The sequence below is a fragment of the Pipistrellus hanaki genome (assembly GCF_964339955.1).
Source record: "Pipistrellus hanaki genome assembly, chromosome: 9".
Taxonomy (NCBI): Eukaryota; Metazoa; Chordata; class Mammalia; order Chiroptera; family Vespertilionidae; genus Pipistrellus; species Pipistrellus hanaki.
The window spans coordinates 47,786,744-47,805,726 of NC_140511.1; the positions used below are offsets into that span (position 1 = coordinate 47,786,744).

The 18,983-nt window shown below is 41.9% G+C and overlaps 1 protein-coding gene across 3 annotated transcripts in view; it reads right to left on the minus strand.

The window, feature by feature from the left end:
* The window catches only part of DENND2B (DENN domain containing 2B), a 148,501-nt gene extending 130,007 nt beyond the window's left edge, over nt 1–18,494 (minus strand). For 2 of the 3 annotated variants that reach the window (XM_084893473.1, XM_084893471.1), the window contains exons 1-2: nt 18,400–18,494; nt 18,005–18,132 (exon numbers count right to left, since the gene is read on the minus strand). The gene's annotated coding sequence lies outside the window, so the exon portion shown is untranslated. Of the gene's footprint in view, nt 1–18,004; nt 18,200–18,399 lie in introns of those variants that run through there. The other variant, XM_084893474.1, reaches the window with a different exon arrangement.
* Nucleotides 18,495–18,983: the final 489 nt, after the last annotated feature.

Here is an 18,983-nt window from a genome sequence, read left to right on the forward strand (position 1 = left end):
CCTGCACACCCCTTACTGGGAATCTATCCCACAAACCAGGCATGTGCCTTGACCAGGTATCGAACTGGTGACCTCTTGGTTCCTGGATCAATACTCAACCATTGAACCACACCAGCCAGACTATGGCTAATTTTCCATTATTTCAGCACAAGGAGGCCTCACCATGTATTGGGCAGAGCTTTGGAATCCAATGAACTTGGGTTCAAATTTTGCACCTTGGACAAGTCACTTGATTTCTCCGAGTCATAATTTCCTCCTCTTTGAGACAATTAGTGAGATTTATGAAAGCAGTGAATGGCACATAGTAGGTCTCCTGTATTGACTCAGTATTTTCTTGACAACATTCTCTACTGTTGTCCCCCAAGAACTAGGCTTTTCTAAAACATTTTTAAAACAGCGCTGGATATTATGAAATCAACAAGTTACCAGTCATGACCCTTACCCTGCCTTACTTGTCACGTCCCCATGTCTGTCCTCAATTCCTTTCCAGGCTCCCTTAGGAAAGGCCCAGGATACACACTTAATGGCAAAAACCTCCCAGTTCACCCTCCCAACTGCCTGTAAGAATAAACTAGGAGGCCGAAACCAGTTTGGCTCAGTGGATAGAGCATCGGTCTGCGGACTGAAAGGTCCCAGGTTCCATTCAGGTCAAGGACATGTACCTTGGTTGAGGGCACATCCCCAGTAGGGGGTGTGCAAGAGGCAGCTGATCGATGATTCTCTCTCATTGATGTTTCTAACTCTCTATCCCTCTATCTTCCTCTCTGTAAAAAAATCAATAAAATATATTTTTAAAAAAATAAGAATAAACTAGGAAGTGGCTCAGGGTTCTCTAAGGACAAGGCTGACAGTGTCATCCTGGAAAATATAAATGGAAAGATCACTCATCTCACCAACGCGTGTTTCTGCGTGGTATCAAATCAACCCCTTGACAGTTGCCTTTTGAAGTTCGTTCAATCTGCTCTATGCAAATACTGAATTACGGCTCTACCGCATTTTGCTAAAAAAATGTTCCAAATAGGCAAAAAAAAAAAAAAAAAAAAAAAAAAAAGCTATCAATTTTTTAGGACTACCCGGTCTTATTTTACAGCTGTGGGCCTCAACCGAGCATGTGGCCAGTGTGTGGGAAGAACCCCTGGACTCCAGCATAACCTCAGACTGCTACTAAGGTATAAAACCTGTCAGAGGAACTGATCCTTGCTGGGCCTCATTATTCTCCCCTAGCAGAATGCAAAGTCTCTATATTTGTAAGACTGTCCGGATTATTCATATGGAAAACATCACTGGGAAGGAAGCACCACGAATGGGTAGCTCTCCTCGCTAGCTCATGCCTGGCCTTGGCAAGAGAACACTCTGCCGACATCCACCACCATCACTCTCCTTTCTGGACCATCAAAGTGCACGGTCAGGCTGCTGTACATCACCATCCTGCTCATGCCACTCCTGCCATCCCCCCCAAAGTTCTCCGTGTACTTTTACACCTCTAGACCTTCGGCATATACTGTTCCCTCTCCCTGGAATGCCTTTCCAGCTCTATTGTGCCCAGCCAACTCCAACTGTCCCTCAAGAACCAGCTCCTACAGGATCTCTCCTGGTTGCTTTTCCTGACTCTGGGGCTTCCTGTGCAGCTTTTCCTCATTATTCTCCCCTTTCTTCTGGTTGAGCACCTGTATCACATTCTATTGAAAATGAATTTAACAAAACAAGCGCTGCTCCCCATACATTTAACTTAACATTTATATATCTGTATCATAAACAGTAGTAGAAATGCACTTCCTGGAATATTATAAATACTGGCATTTTATAAATATGGACATTTAAAAATAAAACTTCTACCTTATTCTCTTAAATGAACCAAAATAAATCCAATGAAATCTAAATGCCAGTGTTTTAAAATACATCATCCATTTAAAAAAAAAAAAACATGAAATTTTATAGCATTTCTTTTTATCCTTGAACTCTAATTTCCTTTCTACTTCCACCTCAGAACTTTGTCCAAGTATTTATGCTTGAAAATCTTTTGTTGATCAACTTCTCTGCAGTACAACTATTATATATAACTATATATATATATATATATATATATATATATATATATATATGTATGTGTGTATATCACACATAAATTTTTTAAATTATCCTATGGCTATAAGCTCTAAATGTTAAAATAATTTTCTTCTGGGTTGCTTTCATTACCTTCATTATTAATATGATTGAAACATAATTATATTATAAATTTGTATTACTAAATATAAGTAAAAGTTTATTATAAATACATTAATTTTCCATTTTTATAGTAGCAAGCACCAATAAATTTTGTTCACATACATACCTAGATAGGAATGAAAGAGATTTTATTATAGCAATCTTTCAGTCTGTACTTGGGTTTTTTTAAAAATATATTTTATTGATTTTTTTACAGAGAGGAAGGGATAGGAATAGAGTTAGAAACATTGATCAGCTGCCTCCTGCACACTCTCCATTGGGTATATGCCTGCAACCAAAGTACTTACCCTTGACTGGAATCGAACCTGGGACCCTTGAGTCCGCAGGCTGACACTCTATCCACTGAGCCAAGCTGGTTAGGGCAGTCTGTACTTGTTCTGAGTTATATGCCAAAATTACACAGTAACTTATTATCAAAATTTATTTTTATCTACCAGCTGACAACTGTCAATTTTATTGACAATAAAAATGGAAACCATCTGAATCTAAAAAGGATCTGTTTTTCAGAGTCATTCATTTCTTTAAAATATTCATTGTTATCATTATTATTATTTTACTAGAGGCCTAGTGCATGGATGTGTACACTGGTGGGGTCCCTCTGGCCTGCACCCTCCCGCAATCTGGAACTCCTCGGGGGATGTCGGAGAGCTGGTTTCGGCCCGATCCCCACAGCCAGGCTGAGGGACCCCACCATGAATCTGTGCACCAGGCCTCTAGTATGCATATAAGTTCTTTGGTTAATCTCTTCCTGCCCTCCCCGCTCTGAGATTAATCTGTCTGTCCATGTTTCCATGCCTGTGGTTTCCGCTCCTGTGTTGAGCATCTGCCCCCTGATGGTCAGTATACATCATAGCTACTGGCCTGTACGCCACTCGCTTAGGCTTATATATATATAAGCCTTATATATATATAGGATGCTCTATCCTAGGGGTGTCGAACTCAATCAGAGAAGGGGCCAAAATCTAAAATCCAGGCTGATATATATATATATATATATATATATATATATATATATATATATAACAATAAATTCCAGGCTGAGTAGAGATTTAAGTAAAATTAATGACATCATAAAAGAAGTAGAAGACCATAGTTTTTATCTTAATCTTGCTGAGGGAAGATTGTTCTAAGAATAATACCACAGATTCTTTTAAAAAAAATTGTTTAAAGCTAATAAATTTCACTACATTAAATTATTTTAAATGTGTTAACTGCCCTAGCCAGTTTGGCTCAGTGGATAGAGCACATGTGTCAAACACAAGGCCCGCGGGCCAAATCCAGCCCGCCAGGCCTTGCAATGTGGCCCGCACCGCGCTGTCATCACTGCACTCCGCTGTCAGTTTATGACATTGTCAGTTTATGACAGTTCAGTAAACCATTCGGCCCGCGATTTAGGCTGGATTTTAGATTTTGGCCCCTTCTCTGATTGAGTTCGACACCCCTAGGTTAGAGCATCAGCCTGCAGACTGAAGGGTTGGTTCAATTATGGTCAAGGGCACATGCCCAGGTTGCAATAGGGGGTGTACAGGAGGTAGCCAATCATTGATTTTTCTCTCATCTTTGATGTTTCCATCTCTCGTTCCCTCATTCTCCCTCTCTGAAATCAATAAAAAAAATATATTAAAAATAAAAATAAAGCCGAAACTGGTTTGGCTCAGTAGATGGAGCGTCGGCCTGTGGACTGAAGGGTCCCAGGTTCGATTCCGGTCAAGGGCATGTACCTTGGTTGTGGGCACATCCCCAGTGGGGGATGTGCAAGAGGCAGCTGATCAATGATTCTCTCTCATCAGTGTTTCTAGCTCTCTGACCCTCTCTCTTCCTCTCTGTAGAAAATCAATAAAATATATATTTTAAAAATAAAAATAAAAAAATAAAAATAAATAAAAATAAAAATGTTTATCTGAGAAAAAACAATAAAGTAAAAAGATAAATGACAAACTGAGGGAAATATGTGTAATATATACCATGAGTTAACATCCTTAATATTAAAATAATTAGTAAAATCAGTAAAAATAAAATACGAAAATACATAAACATGTAATTCACAAATAAATATAAATTAAGTGGCCTTAAACATGAGAAAATATTAAATCTCAGTAGCAATCAAATAAATGCAAATTAAAATAGCAATGCAATACCATTTTTATCTTATCAGATTTGCAAATATTACTTTTGATCCTTTTAGTTTGGCATGGGTGGCAACAATCAGACACTCTCACTCACCCGAGAGGAGTGCACGCAGGTTCAGGACTTCCTGGAGGCCATTTGGCCACATGCATCAAAAAGCCTTGAAAATGTTCATATCTTTCATCTACCCATTTTACTTCTAAGAATGTATCCTCCAAGATCAATCAGGAAACTGCACTAACATAGAGGCATCAGGAAGTTCATCCAGTGTTTTATAACAGCAAAGCGGGAGGTGGAGGGGCAGACTAAACATAAATAAGGTAAATATTTAGTATTTTCATGAATGTGTATCTGCTTGCTTTACAGTGTTGATACATGTTTTAGCATACATGTAAAACTTGGTCATCTCTGTACAGTGGGATTGCAGGTGATTTTTGTTCAGTGGATAGAGCGTCAGCCTGCAGACTGAAGGGTCAGTTCTGTTTTGTTTGTTTCTGTTTTCTGATTTTTCTGGAAAGAACATTAGCTGTGCAAAGTTCAACCAACTAAGGAGGGAAATGCCCCATTTGTGGTCTCTTAAATATGATGAGGAGGAAAACACTTAAGTAACTTCTATAATAATCCTGCCTCCAGGGTGCACAGCAGGTCTGACTCAGCCTGGAGCTGAGTCCGCAGGAAGGATGAACTTGCCAGGGAATTAAGTCAGGAGGCTAAGAGAACATCAAGAGGAAAAAAGAAAAAAAGGGGGGGAAAAAAAGAAAGGGAAAAGGGCCTATTGTGTTGGTAAACAGCATGCAATTTTGACCGTCAGGAAGGGCAGGCTGTGTGTGAAGGACTTGAAGTAAAAGCCAGATGACAAAGAGTTTTGAATGTCAAATACGTTTGGACTTACCCTGTGAAAGAAGATTCAGTAAAGACTTTTTGTGATTCACTTATATGCAGATCAAGAAAAGGCCAAACAAGAGGTAAAGGAAGAGTGCTTAGGAATAGGACTGCAGATACCATCTGGGAAGAGACCTAAGGCAGCCTTCTGCAGTCGCTGGAAAGGTTCTATGCCTTGATCTGAGTGGTGGTTCCACGGGCGGGTACAAATGTTGAAAGCCTCTAAGATACAGGCTGCATATCTGTGTACTTTACTGTATGTTATTCCTCATAAAAAGGAAACAAGTATGGTGATGAAGCCATAGTCGGAAAGCTCACTCCTGAGAGCGGCCTGAGAAATTGACTGAAGAACATCCAGGGGCGGACATGCTGACACACTGAAGCGGCATGCCAGGAAAGATGGTCAAGGCTTCACCTGGGAGGGAGGCAGCCAAATAGTAAGATGGACTTTGGGGAAATGAACTGACAGGACTTTATGGGTGTGATTACTGAGAAAGAAGAAGAAATCAGAGATGACTCTGATGTGGTTCAAGGAATTGGTGAAGACAAGAGAAGAAAGAGCAGCTCTAGAGAGACAAGTACTGAACATGAAGGTCTGAAGTGACCATGGTTCATCCAGCTGTCCATCTGCAATAATTACACACACTAACAATAGGCCAGGCTATCTTCTAAGTTATATGTGTATTCAATAGGCCAGGCTATATTCTAAATTATATGTATATCTTCTAAGTTATATATATATTCATTTAACTGCACAAAGACCTTATGAGGTAGGCTCCATTATTGCCCCATATTATTGAGATCACATATAATAGGTGATGAAAAAAGGATTTGAATCTAGGCCATCTAGCTCAAGATTTCATGCTCTTAAGATGACCGAGATAAAGGTGATGTATCTCCGACATAAAGGAAATAGTTGAAGATCCAGGGACACCTGAGGTACCACAGGAAGACAGTATAAAAAAAAAAAAAATACAGAATGCTAAAGTATGCTTCTCAGTGTTGGGGCAAGGATTAAATAAAATGACATGTATAAACCTCTTAGCAGTGCACAGGTCACAGAATCAGCACTCAATTAATGGAACCTACTATGGAGATTATTCAACCAGACCATATCATACAAAAGGGACGGGATTAGAGTCAACGCAGTTTAAGGGACATAACAACCAGATAGAGTACATGATTGTAGGTTCAATGTTGGTATAGAAAAACAATAACAGCCCTAGAGTGTTTGGCTCAGTGGATTGAGTGTCAGCCTGTGGACTGAATGGTCCCAGGTTCAATTCCAGTCAAAGACACATGCCCAGGTTGCAGGCTCGATCCCTAGTAGGGGGCATTCAGAAGGCAACAAATCAATGATTCTCTTTCACATTGATGTTTCTATCTCTCTCTCATTTCCTGTCTGAAATCAATAAACATATATTTAAGAAAAAAAACAAAATCAATATGGACACTTGGAGGTCAATGATAAATATGAAAAGTGGTTACAACATAAATTTACTAGACTGGAAAAATTGAGATAATCCTATATCATAAAGACGTAATATGCAAATGGCGTAATGACCAGATCACAGATAAGCAGGAGGGTGGGGCAGCGAGCTACAAGCGGGCAGCCAAGAGCTACAGGAGGGGACAGGACAGCAAGCTATGAGGAGAAGTCAAGGGGGGAGGACAGAGGGAGCTACAGGAGGGCAACAGCAAGCTACTGGCAAGCTACTGGTGCACGGATTTGTGCACAGGGCTGCTAGTTTTAAAATAAGACAAAATGAAAAATATTATGTATAGTATGATCTTGCTTTGGTAAATAAGAGAATACAAATGTGTACATAGATATGACTAAAGAAGAGGCTGCACTAAGATATGAACAGTGACCACTGACCTCTGATTGTTGGAAAAGTGAAGCTTTTCTTTTTTTATAGTCTACTACAAAATGCATAAATTAAAATTTTAAAGTACTAATTTAAAATGGAAGACGAATATAATTTTATATTTTGTAGTTTGAGCTCACAGACACAAAGGAAGCAGACTAAACCTCAAACAGCATATAAGCTGGCTCCAGGTGCCAAGCAACCGACAGGGAAATCACCTCACTCAGGCTGGCAATCCAAAGGCTCAGTAAAACACTCCTCCTCCCCAAGTACCTTCTCTTGCCTCTTTTGTTCGAAGCAGCTGCCTTTCCAAATGACGGGAAAATTTACCCTGATTACCTCCCTCTCATTTGTGTCATTCATTCTGAGAGAACAAGACACGGTGCTCCTCCCAGCATCCTCCGATAAAACCAGGGAAACAGGCAGAAGTGAGGAGCCGGAGAAATGCAGAATAATGTGTGCCCTGTCTCCGTACTGCAGGCAAAGCGCCTTTCAGGGGCGGGAGCAAAGATCCCGTCGAGAAGTCTTCTTTGGGATTACACCAGCAGGAGAGATTCTCCTGGAAAATTTTCTATCTTAAAGTTTTTATCAAGGAAATGTTGCCCTTGTGGTACTTCCCAAAACGAATGCAAAGGAGCTAATTTTCATTTCTATAAAATTTAAAGATGGAGTTAGGGAACAAAAGTCAAGAGGAGAGGGGAGGGCTCAGTGTGGGCAAAGAAGCAAAGGAGAATACATGACTGCTGACCACTCTCCTATTGGCTAAACGGGAAAGATGCTACAACAGTTACAATTCTTATTCATCTTCAAAATGGCCTCAGCATTCAGTATTTGCTGTGATACAATCAAAGATTAACCTTCCACCCTGACCAGCGTGGCTCAGTGAGTTGAGCAGTCCTGTGCACTGAAAGGTCACCAGTTCCATTCTTGGTTATGGCACATACCCAGGTTTAAAATTCAATCCTTGGTCGAGGTGCATACAGGAGGCAATCAATCGTTTCTCTATCACATTATGTTTCTCTCTCTCTCTCTCTCTTCTCTCTCTCTCTCTCTCTCTCTCTCTCTCTCTCTCTCTCTCTCTCTCTCTCTCTCTCTTCAATAAAAAAATATATTTATTTTTTAAAAAGATTAAAGTTCCAGTACTCAGCACAGTATTTGGTATTTAACAGGTCTTGCTCAAACTTCCAGATCCAGTATGAGATATTATTTAAAGGTCTGTGTTCTCGCTTTCATGCTGACCTTTAAAGATTTTTTCCTTAGAGATGGAAAGCAATTCCTGAGAATTAAAAAAAAAAAAAAAAAAAAAAATCTTTTACAGTATTATACCCTGTGCCAATTAACTTGCCTGGTAAGGGCTGTAACAATCTATTCTCATCAGCACTGGTTGAAAACCAGTGGGCCCAGGAGACAGGTTATACTTCCATAGGCCTCATGTCTTAAAAAAAAAAAAAAAAAAAAAAGGCAGTCCAAGATTGGAGTCCTGGATGCCGGACTCCCCAGCCACCGGCCGCCCTCTGGCAGCGAGGCCAGGCCAGGCCTTCTTCTCTCAGAAGCTGCTCCCATTCATTCTCCACGTGATCTTCTGCTCCTCCCCTCCCCCTATATCACTGTTTTCACTCTAGTAGGATGTTACCTTCTAGCCTTACTTTCCTAACTGGCTCAGATTAGCAAAATCCAGGAATAAACATTTGGATACTGAAATGACATTTACAGCCATATGAAGAATTAAGGAAAAATATCAGTTCTCCAGCTTCATATTCCAAAAGTCTCTTAGAAATCTGGGTACACACATCTTACCAGAGAATTATAGGTCATCTTTAAAACCACCATAAATTCCTGAAGAATGCTACTAGGCCCCTAACTACACTAATACCTGGATTGTTACCTCCTCACTCCTCCAAGGCTCCAGTTTCTTTCTCGATTCCAACCCATTTTTTATATTATATGTCATCTTCACTGCAGAGAAAAGATGGAACAATATTTCAAGCATTTTTCACATGCATCCCTGTCATTCCAAATTTAAAGTCTTCAAGATAACATTCAGGATCTGGTCCTTATCTTATACAGCCTACTGTATCTCCCATGTATCTCGCCACTGTATCTTTCATTAACCTGCTGATACCATTAGGACATCCTCATTCCCATCCCAGTTTCTATCCCACACAAGCCAACAACACCTCTGCCTCTGGGCCTTTGCTCACACCATTCCTAGTCACTTCCCAACCCCCTTCCCCAAAGTGTCCTCCTCAGTTCTGAAGGTAGCATTGTGTGGAGGAAAGAGAACTGACTTAGGAATTGAAATACCTTAATTCTAGACATGGTTCTGACAATCATTAGTTGTGTGCCTTTGAATGAGTCCTTTGCTCTCTGGGTTCAGTTTCCCCATGTATAAACAGAAAGACTGAACTAGATCATCTTACTAGTCCTACCAGCTTTAAAAAAAAAAAAATTGATTTATGATTCCTATATGCACAACAAATCCAATCTCTCCTTCAAAGTCTACAAGTCCTCCACAAATTTTCTCTAAGCACACCAGCCCACACTATTCTAAATCTTCTCTAAACTCCGAGATCTGGAAACCAAAACAAATCACAGAGCATTTATTCAACTAAGATTTCATGAGCATTTGCTTGGCCAAATACTATGGGAAAGCCTTGGTAATAAACATAAAGCTAAGTGATAAAGATCCAGACATATCACCTATACATATATCCCTTTCCTCTCCATTTTTTTTTATCTGAGTGAAGTCATGTGAAACATGAACATCAGATGCAAATGATATCATTTATTCATTTGATAAAAATCTAAAGAAAACTTTCTAAAATAATTCTGTTCTAAAAAGTAAAGACCCCAATAAGCAGATGAACCAACTCCCTAACCTTCATGGAATTTATTTGAGAAAACAAATAGGAAAAACACACAAATATGTATATAATTTTAACAACAAAAACAAAGCAAAGATTAAAGGTTGACAAAGAACAGATGTGCATTTGAGCTGACACCTGAATAAAGTGAGGATAGAAATATTCATCCCAGGTGCAGGGCGAAGACTGAGATAGAAGAGATAGGACAAAAGTGGACAGCAGCTGGGAGGGTTAGAGGTTACAGCACTTAAAGACTGGGTAGTAAATTTGGATTCTAAATATGATGGGAGGGATTCCATATGAGGGTTAAAGTAGGGGACAAATGTGAAACTTTGATTACTATGTGGAGAAGAGACTGTGAAGGGACAGGAGTAGAGGAGTTGGGACCAGTTAGAAGGCTAGAGAGAAAGAACCATTAAGAACTTAGCATCCAGCCGAAACTGGTTTGGCTCAGTGGATGGAGCGTCGGCCTGTGGACTGAAGGGTCCCGGGTTCGATTCCGATAAAGGGCATGTGCCTTGATTGCGGGCACATCCCCGGTGGGGCAGGGGGGATGCAGGAGGTGGCTGAATGGTTGATTGATGTTTCTCTCTCATCAATGTTTCTGTCTTTCTATCCCTCTCCCTTCCTCTCTGTAAAAAAATAAATAAATAAAAAATAAAAAATAAATCAATAAAATATATAAAAAATTAAAATAAAAAAATTAAAAAAAGAACTTAGCATCCAGTCTCCCCCCTGCCTAGGTTCACATCCTGAATCTTCAGCTTATAAACTGTGTAATCTCAAGAAAGGTAATATCTCTGTACTTCAGTTTCCACATGTGTAAGTGAGGATAACACTATCTAAATCATAAATTTGTCTGGAAGATTAAACTAGTGCACTAAACCCTTTAAAACGAGTCTGGCACAGAGGAAACACTCCATGAATGCTAGTACTTTGAAATCATGAGCCCACCTAAGTGCACAGAGAAAAGAAGGGGGCTCACGCCTGAACCCTGGGACACTCCAACCTCTTCAAAGGTCTCCCTTCAACCCAAGATTTTACCATAAACCTGCATTTCCTAAGCCTTGTCTGGGGACCCAACACCCTGTATGTGATTCACAGTTGAAAGCTTGATAAAGTAATACTTGATATAGTTCTTTAGGCAACAATTATATGCTATAAGTTCCAGTTGTTGGTTTGTCACATACCTGTCTTGTATATCCACCACCATGCTCAGCCTAGAGTTAAACACACACTCGGGTGTTCATGACACTCACTTGTAGTTATGTCATGTAAATCTTAAAAAAACAAACACAACTACCACGTAATGCACTATGATTTCTCTTTTTAAAAAGCATCCTCTTCTTTATGGAATAATGTGGATTATAAGAGATCCTCAGCACCTCCCCATCATCCAACCATCAGGCCCATTTTGACAGAGATAGTCACACTGGCCGGAACAGTTGCTTACACTACAGGCCATTTTTCCTTCTGACTTACCAATCGTTATGATTTGTGTATAAATTTTTTTTGTCTCTCCTTTCCTGGAGATTTATTTAAGTGCAAAAATCTTTCATATTTAGCAACATGTCACACTCAGTTCCCTATCCCCCAGTCCCCATAGCCCTAAAAGAATGTATACACTGAAGCCAAAATATTCCTAAAACAACAACAGCATAAAACTTAGGAAATAAGAAAACTAGCATAACCCGAATACGTATCCAAAGGATCATCGAGGAGGGTTCCTTCCACCAGCGTACAGAGGTCTCAGTGTCTTTAGCTAGTTACTAGAAGTACTGACAAAATGGCCTTGAGTGATAAGAGTTTCCAACAGAATAAAGGTCCCAGTCAATGGGTGTGAGAGGAGGGGGACAATTCTAACTTTTTAATTTCTTCACTCAATTTCCACAAAGCTATATGCCCTTTTATTTTTTCTTCCCTGCCTCATCCACTCATCTACCCACACCCCCAATTCTAGTGATGATAAACCACAGAAAATAATGCTGATCTACCAGGACCAGTCCTTGATGTGGCTTCCACCAAGCCTGAGCCTCATATCCTAAGATCTACCCCTCGCCCTCCAGGGACCAGGAACAGTGACAAACACATGGGAAGTATGTAGGCGACTTGAGTGTAGGCAGAACTGGACACGTGACGCTGCTCCCAAATTGGCTCCATTGCTCAACTATAATCCTGGAATAGACAAAGGCCACTAGATACTATTTTACCAATACTTTTTAACAAAATTATTGCTTACTAATTCTGACCGTTAACCTACGTATAGGGTCTTTAAAATGGTCCATTTGAAATAAGGTATAAAGTGGCCTCTGTTCACCTCCCATGACTCCGCCATCACTTCCTGTATAAACACTTTAGTCCTAAATACTATTCTGATTCAAGGCAGTGACCTGTCAAGTCACAGGTGTGTGGGAGAATAGTAAAACAGAATCTTCACAACTAATATCTCTGATTAATTGCATAGTAAGGATGCAAATAAACACTCTGACATTAAATCCCATTTTTCCATGTCCTCCCTAACCCCACAGCATAAAATATTCATTTAAAGTTGGGCTTTCTTCATCTCTAAGTCTCTGTGTACAGATTCTAGCATCCATCAAGAAGCAAAAAGCCTATTCCTCCTTCCCCATGCTAGTACACAATTTTCAAGAGAAGCTGCACTTCCTTTGGCACTAGTGTTAGGATCACTCTGGCTTGTGTAGAAGCTCTTTGCGTCTAAGCACCTAAAATCCAATCTGTATGTCCTTGGCTCAAGTAACAAGACCAGACCTTTGGGGATAACAAATGATTCTAACACTTCTGAAAGGCATTAATTGGGCAAGTCTGTTACTTTTGGTGCAATCTTGCAAAGACTGGATTCTTTTTAAGACCTTAAAAGATTTGAGCAAAATTCGTTCAAGGGTAACTTTTTGAAAAAATCATCTCCAGAGTTCACACATGTTCCTTAATTATTCATACTAATGGGGTGGAGGGGAGGTGGGGGGAGGGAGAAGAAGGGGTGAGGAACGTGACACATTTTATTTCCAAACTAGAGGCCTGATGCATGAAATTCATGCAAAGGGCTCGGCCTTCACAGACCTGGCTTCATCTGGAAGGTCATCTGGACAGTTGTTCTGCTGTTTGGTCTAATTAGCATATTAGCTCTTTATTACATAGGATGGTTCCTTTATATCTAATTGCCAGCATAACTAATATTGACTTTCTTTCTTTTTTTTTTAATATATTTTATTGATTTTTCACAGAGAGAAAGAGAGAGGGATAGAGAGTTAGAAACATCGATGAGAGAGAGACATCGATCAGCTGCCTCTTGCACACCCCCCACTGGGGATGTGCCCACAACCAAGGCACATGCCCTTGCCCGGAATCGAACCCGGGACCTTTCAGTCCGCAGGCCGACTCTCTATCCACTGAGCCAAACAGGTCCCGGCTAATATTGACTTTCTGCATAAAACACAAAGCAACAAGTATCATCATAGGTCTAAAAAGTAAGACATAAAGAAAAACGGGGAAAGCCCTATTTGTGTAGTCAGAGGAGGGAAGGAAAGCACTGGTATGCAAAAGGACAGTCTGTACATGTGGTGCAGCCATTGAGATCCAGGAGAGACAATTGGTTCACTCTGTGAACATCGGTGCATTGAAGAGAGATGGAAAAACAGTAAAAGTAAAAAATACTAAAAGAAAACTTGGGCTAACTACAAGGAGATAATCTGTGATCATCAGTCTAGAAAGCTCAGAAAACGTTTCTTAGGCAGGTAGTGGATATTTGGAGATAGAGTGCGTTAAAATAATCAAATGGTTCTGCAATACTAGGAGATTACATCTGACTGTCAAAAGAATATACCAGTTCTATTTTTCTAAGCTACCTTTTTGCTATCTTAGAAAATCTAAATCACTCCTTAATAAATTATAAAAATGACAAATTCTTACCAAAATAAAAACATTAACAACTGTGTGAGTAAGCAATGAGCCAAAAAAAATGTAACCAAACATCTCTGACATTTAAATGAGAGAATTGAGAAAGTTCCTTTTTGAGACCCTCAACTCACAAAACTAACCTCAAGAGTATTCTCACTGGAGCTCACACTGAAAGATCACCGATGGGCTACAATGAGCTGGAGGAAGCCCTCGATGGCTTTCCTTCCTGATCTATATCTAGAAGCTACAGGAAAAAAAAAAATGGCTTTTAAGTGATACCACATAAAAAACAAGAGAAGGAACCAAGGGACTAATCAGGGCATGAATTCCATCTGGTCCTAGGGGATTACCCTGACCCAGAAGAACTAGAAAAATTGAGCTAAGAGAATCCTCCCACATCCAACTACAAAAACTTCTTTAAAAAATGGCAAAGCTGAAACTTTAACTCATATCTTTGGACTCCAAGATCCCTACACTGAGAGGTCACATTCCTCAGAGCTCAAAACCCAAACTGGGTCATCCTAACACATTTAAAGGTGCTGGTGAGAACTGCACACATCAAAGCACCATTCCACAGGGCAAGCTCTCTAGTTATAGGCTCTTAAAGGTAAAATGGGTATGAAAACCTATGGTCATATTTTGGTTTTGCATTTTTTTTATTAAAAAAAAAAAAGTTGTCTAACATTGATTAGAATAAAACTTCTCTAGCAAACAAACTTGATTTTTCTGCCTGTCGCTTTTTTGTGCAACTTTCTACTACTAAGAACCAAGTCTTCAGAGTTGTGACAAGTTCATAGGAAAAGGATGCATAAGGAAGAGCAAGAAATCTGCTTTGTATACAAAGTGGGAGACAATTCTAGCAAAATGGCTCCACCCACTGCTGCCCTTCCTGAGCCCTTTATCTGTTGAGAATCAAAGGGCTTGGCTATAAACTTGGGTATTCAACTGGCTTGTAAGCTCCCTAGCTGTATATACGAACAACACAATTAACTGGTAAGACATGTGGAGGGGTAGGAAGGGTTTTCTCATCTCTAAACCCTCGCTTTCATAGCCCTTTCCAAATACCCAGAGGCATCCATCCTATTGTTTCTCCAGAACAGAACAATGAAATAAATGTACTTTTTATCTTAATTATTAAGAAAGGTAGTCTCAATTCATTTCTACCTTACCAGTACCAAGTTTTTCTTTAATGTACAATAGCATTTTTAAGAAACAAGGAAATTTGGAGAAGAAGGGAGCACCTCAATTTAAATCTTTAGGGCAGAGGCCCTGGTTTGGAGCTCAACTTTTCCGCTTAGTAAAGGCCCTTAAGCAAATGATAACACTGATTGTCCCAGGGGTCCCTGGGTAAGTCACGAGAGAAAAGAACTTGCACCAAAGCATTGCGAAACATGTGGGGGACATAAAGGACAAACCACCAGTTGTGTGGCTCCATAGACACATCCCATTTCAGTGTTCGCCCGGTCATATCAAGCTCTTTGCTGATCCCCAGTAGCCCTATGGTCAGAGTGACTAGTTCTCATCCCAAGATCCAAGCTATTGAAAGCTAAATAGGGCAGGAATTTAAACATCCAGATATTTTGTCTACATTCACTTTTTTTTTTTTAACCTCCCAATTAGGAACTACATCTTACCTGTAATGAGTCTGTCACATTCCTGAACACAGGTATCACATTAATCTTTTTTTAAAAATATATTTCTTATTGATTTTTTACAGAGAGGAAGGGAGAGGAATAGAAAGTTAGAAACATCAATGAGAGAGAAACATCGATTAGCTTCCTCCTGCACACTCTCTACTGGGGATGTGCCCGCAACCAAGGTACATGCTCTTGACTGGAATCGAACCCGGGACCCTTCAGTCTGCAGGCCAATGCTCTCTCTATCCACTGAGCATCACTCCTTCTCTCCAAAATCTTTAAAAGCTAGACAATGTGTGTAGGATAAAGTTCCAGAATTCAAGCTGACCACGGTCTGCTTCCACCAAACCTCCCACAAGCTCTCGAGTCAGACAACAGGGGAGTTGGAATTCCAGCTTTACCGCTTACTCCTTGTGTGATCTTAAGCAGGTCACTTATCTTTCTGATCTCCTTTAAAACAAGAATCCCCTCTCTTTGAAACAAGAATAACAATGCCTACTTCACAACACTGGAAGATGAGAGAGAGAGCATGGCATGTGGCACAGAGTAGATGCTCAGTAAGCGCCAGCCTAAATGGTCTGCTCTCTTGAAAACTCTCCCCGGCAGCCCTCTGCTTGTTTCTGAACCACACTTTGCTTCAAGGCCTAAAGGAAGTTCATTCTCTTCTATGAAGCCACCCTGGCTCATAAGTGTTTTCTCCTCTGAGCTTTTCTAATCTGAAACCGTTATTTTTCTCTTATGCGTCATTCTTCTTTTCCAAATGAGTCCACAAACCCAAGAGCAAAATTTTTACTACATATCAAGCCAATCAAATCTAAGTGTGCAATAAAAAAATACTTTGGCCCTGGCCAGTTTTGCTCAGTTGACCCTCAGGCCAAAGAGTCACAAGTTTGATTCCCGGTAGAGGGCGTGATTCCCAGCATGTAACTGGGTTGTGGGTTCTCCACTTGCCCTGCGGGAGGCACCTGATTGGTGTGTCCTTCTCACATCGGTGTTTCTCTCTCTCTCTTTCTCTCTCTTTCTCTCTCTCTCTCTCCCCTTCCCTTCCACTATCTCTAAAAATCAATGGAAAAAATACCCTGGGGTGAGGATTCACACACACACACACACACACACACACACACACTTTGAAGACAGGGTTGTCTCAGAGCTGTCTATCAAGGGTGCAGAAAGCCTGTACTTCACTCCATGCATTCAACCGGCTCTTCTTAAGCTCTTGCTTTGCCTTGTCCTTAATTCAGCATGGAAGACAGACTATGAGCTATTTGTCTCCATCTCTGATTAGCTTTCTGGAACCTAGATTATTTCTGATCCTTTAGAAGCCCCTCCTCCTGAAGAACCCCATCAATGAAGGGAATCACCTTCTGAGAATTCTCCGTGGAGAGAAACAAATAATGCAGTCTTGGGTTTTAACTTTGCGGTCCTGTCCTAAGACAGCCAGCTGAAATGTGTGCATGTACGAGACAGCTCCAAACAGCCCTGGAGATGGGATAATGACCTCTTCACCCTTCCCAAGATCCTGCTGTCCAAACAGAAGACACACCTGCGTGGGGATACAAGCAAAAGCTGGACTCGGGCAGCCACAAGGCAAATTCTCTTACTTAGTGAAGAAGTTGTTTTATTCGAGTAATATGAACCACGTTCATTTAAAGATCTCAGGAGATGCAATAATCTCTTTAGAAACACTTGAAAATGTCCAGTCTCTTGAACTCGACTAAATTACTAAATTCTTGGATAAGGTAGCATAAACGCTGGCTTAAGTGTGTTCCCTTAGTCTTGGGTCACTTTTTAAAAAAAGATTATCGTTAATAATCAGTACACTTAAGAGGAGCAAAAAAAAAAAAAAAAAAGGAAAGGTAATCATTCCCAATAAACACAGTTTAATTTGTTTAGAGTACAAAGTTAATTTTCCTTTGTTTGAGTTCTGTGTGTGTGTGTGTGTGTGTGTGTGTGTGTTCTTTACAGAGCCTGCATTCAAGCTACCACAGCCACTGCAGAGCAGCTTGGGCATGTCCAGGGGACAAGGCGGCTTGTCCACTTCTAGGGCCGCCCTGATTGTATGGAGCCAGCTCTTGCACACACGCCACAGCTCTGCACTTCCCCAAACCGCTGTCTGGATGTTCCCCGCCCCCAACCGCAGTCCCAGCAGGCGGGAAGGCAGAGCCAGCCCCGACCTCCCGGAGGGCAGTCCCCTCCAGCCCCTACGAGCTCCCACCCGTCCGGCTCCTGGTGCCTACAGAGTCCCCCCCAGAGTGTGGGCGCCAGGATGCTCACACTCACAGAACTGGAACACCCACCGCCGGGGGCAACGAGGAGGGAATAGCGGGAAACCGGCTGGGAGCGCAGCGGCAGGCGAGGCAGAGCCGGAACCGGCACCCTCTGGACCGCCACCCGCCTTGAGCAAGGGCACTGGGGCGAGCAGGCAGCCTCCCGGCCGGCGGCAGGAAAAGTCGAGGGGGCGGACGGCGGGCGCGAATGCACTTACCTCCGCGCTCCCCGGCGGGGCTGGGCGCTCACACGGACGGACGGGGAGCTTGGCTGCAGCCGCGCGCCCGGAGGAGAAGCGGATCCCGGAGGGCGGCCGGCCGGCCGGCAGGCATCCGCACCGCTGGGCTGCGGGGAGAAAGGGAGGGAGCGCAGATTTGAGCGGAGGGGGCGTGGAGGAGGTGTGCCTCCACCCCAGACAGAGAGGGTGGGCTGCCGGAGCCCGGGCGGAGGGGTGTGTTCCGAGGCTGCAAGAAAACCGCGCCGAGAGCGCACGAGGGGCGGGCCGCGTGGGGGGTGGAGGGGGGTGGGGGGGAAGGAGACACAGGAACAGGGAAGATGGGGGCTGAGCGCCGGCAGGATGAGGAGCTGGCCCTCACACGGAAAGCTTCTCACCTCGGCACCATGCAACTAAGAATCGTCTGGGTCTGGAGCAAAGCACAAGGGGGTCTGAAACTTTATGTCATTTTCTCATGCACACGTGACCCCCCTGTAGTCCAGATGGTTTCAATCACTGGGAGAAAAAAGCGGCTCCGCTGGTATGCATGAAAAGCCGGAGCCGAGAGAGTCTGGGAAAAGCTGCCTGGACCTGCCTCCAAAAAACCCGATGAGATCTTTCCGTTCTCCCGGTCCTCGGCCTGGGGGAGCCCTGCAAAGCCCAGAGACACCGAAAGCGCCGCTTGGTACCGCGGTGGCAGCACAGGGACTCTGGAAGCTCCGGGGTTCCGAGGAGGAGTTTGGGCTGAACGAAAAGTTCCAAGGGCATTCTGAGAGTTTGTTTTAAATACTCCCATTAGCTCGCAAAACCAAAAAAAAAACAAAAACAAAAAACTAGAAAAGGGTGTCATTCAATAATAAGCAATACAATACCTCGCAGCAGTGAAAATCTGTGATTTATTAGTGGACTTCTGAAAGAAAAATTTTAACCCAATATGACAGTCCACTTGGAAAAGAATAATACAAGTCACTTAAAATCTACA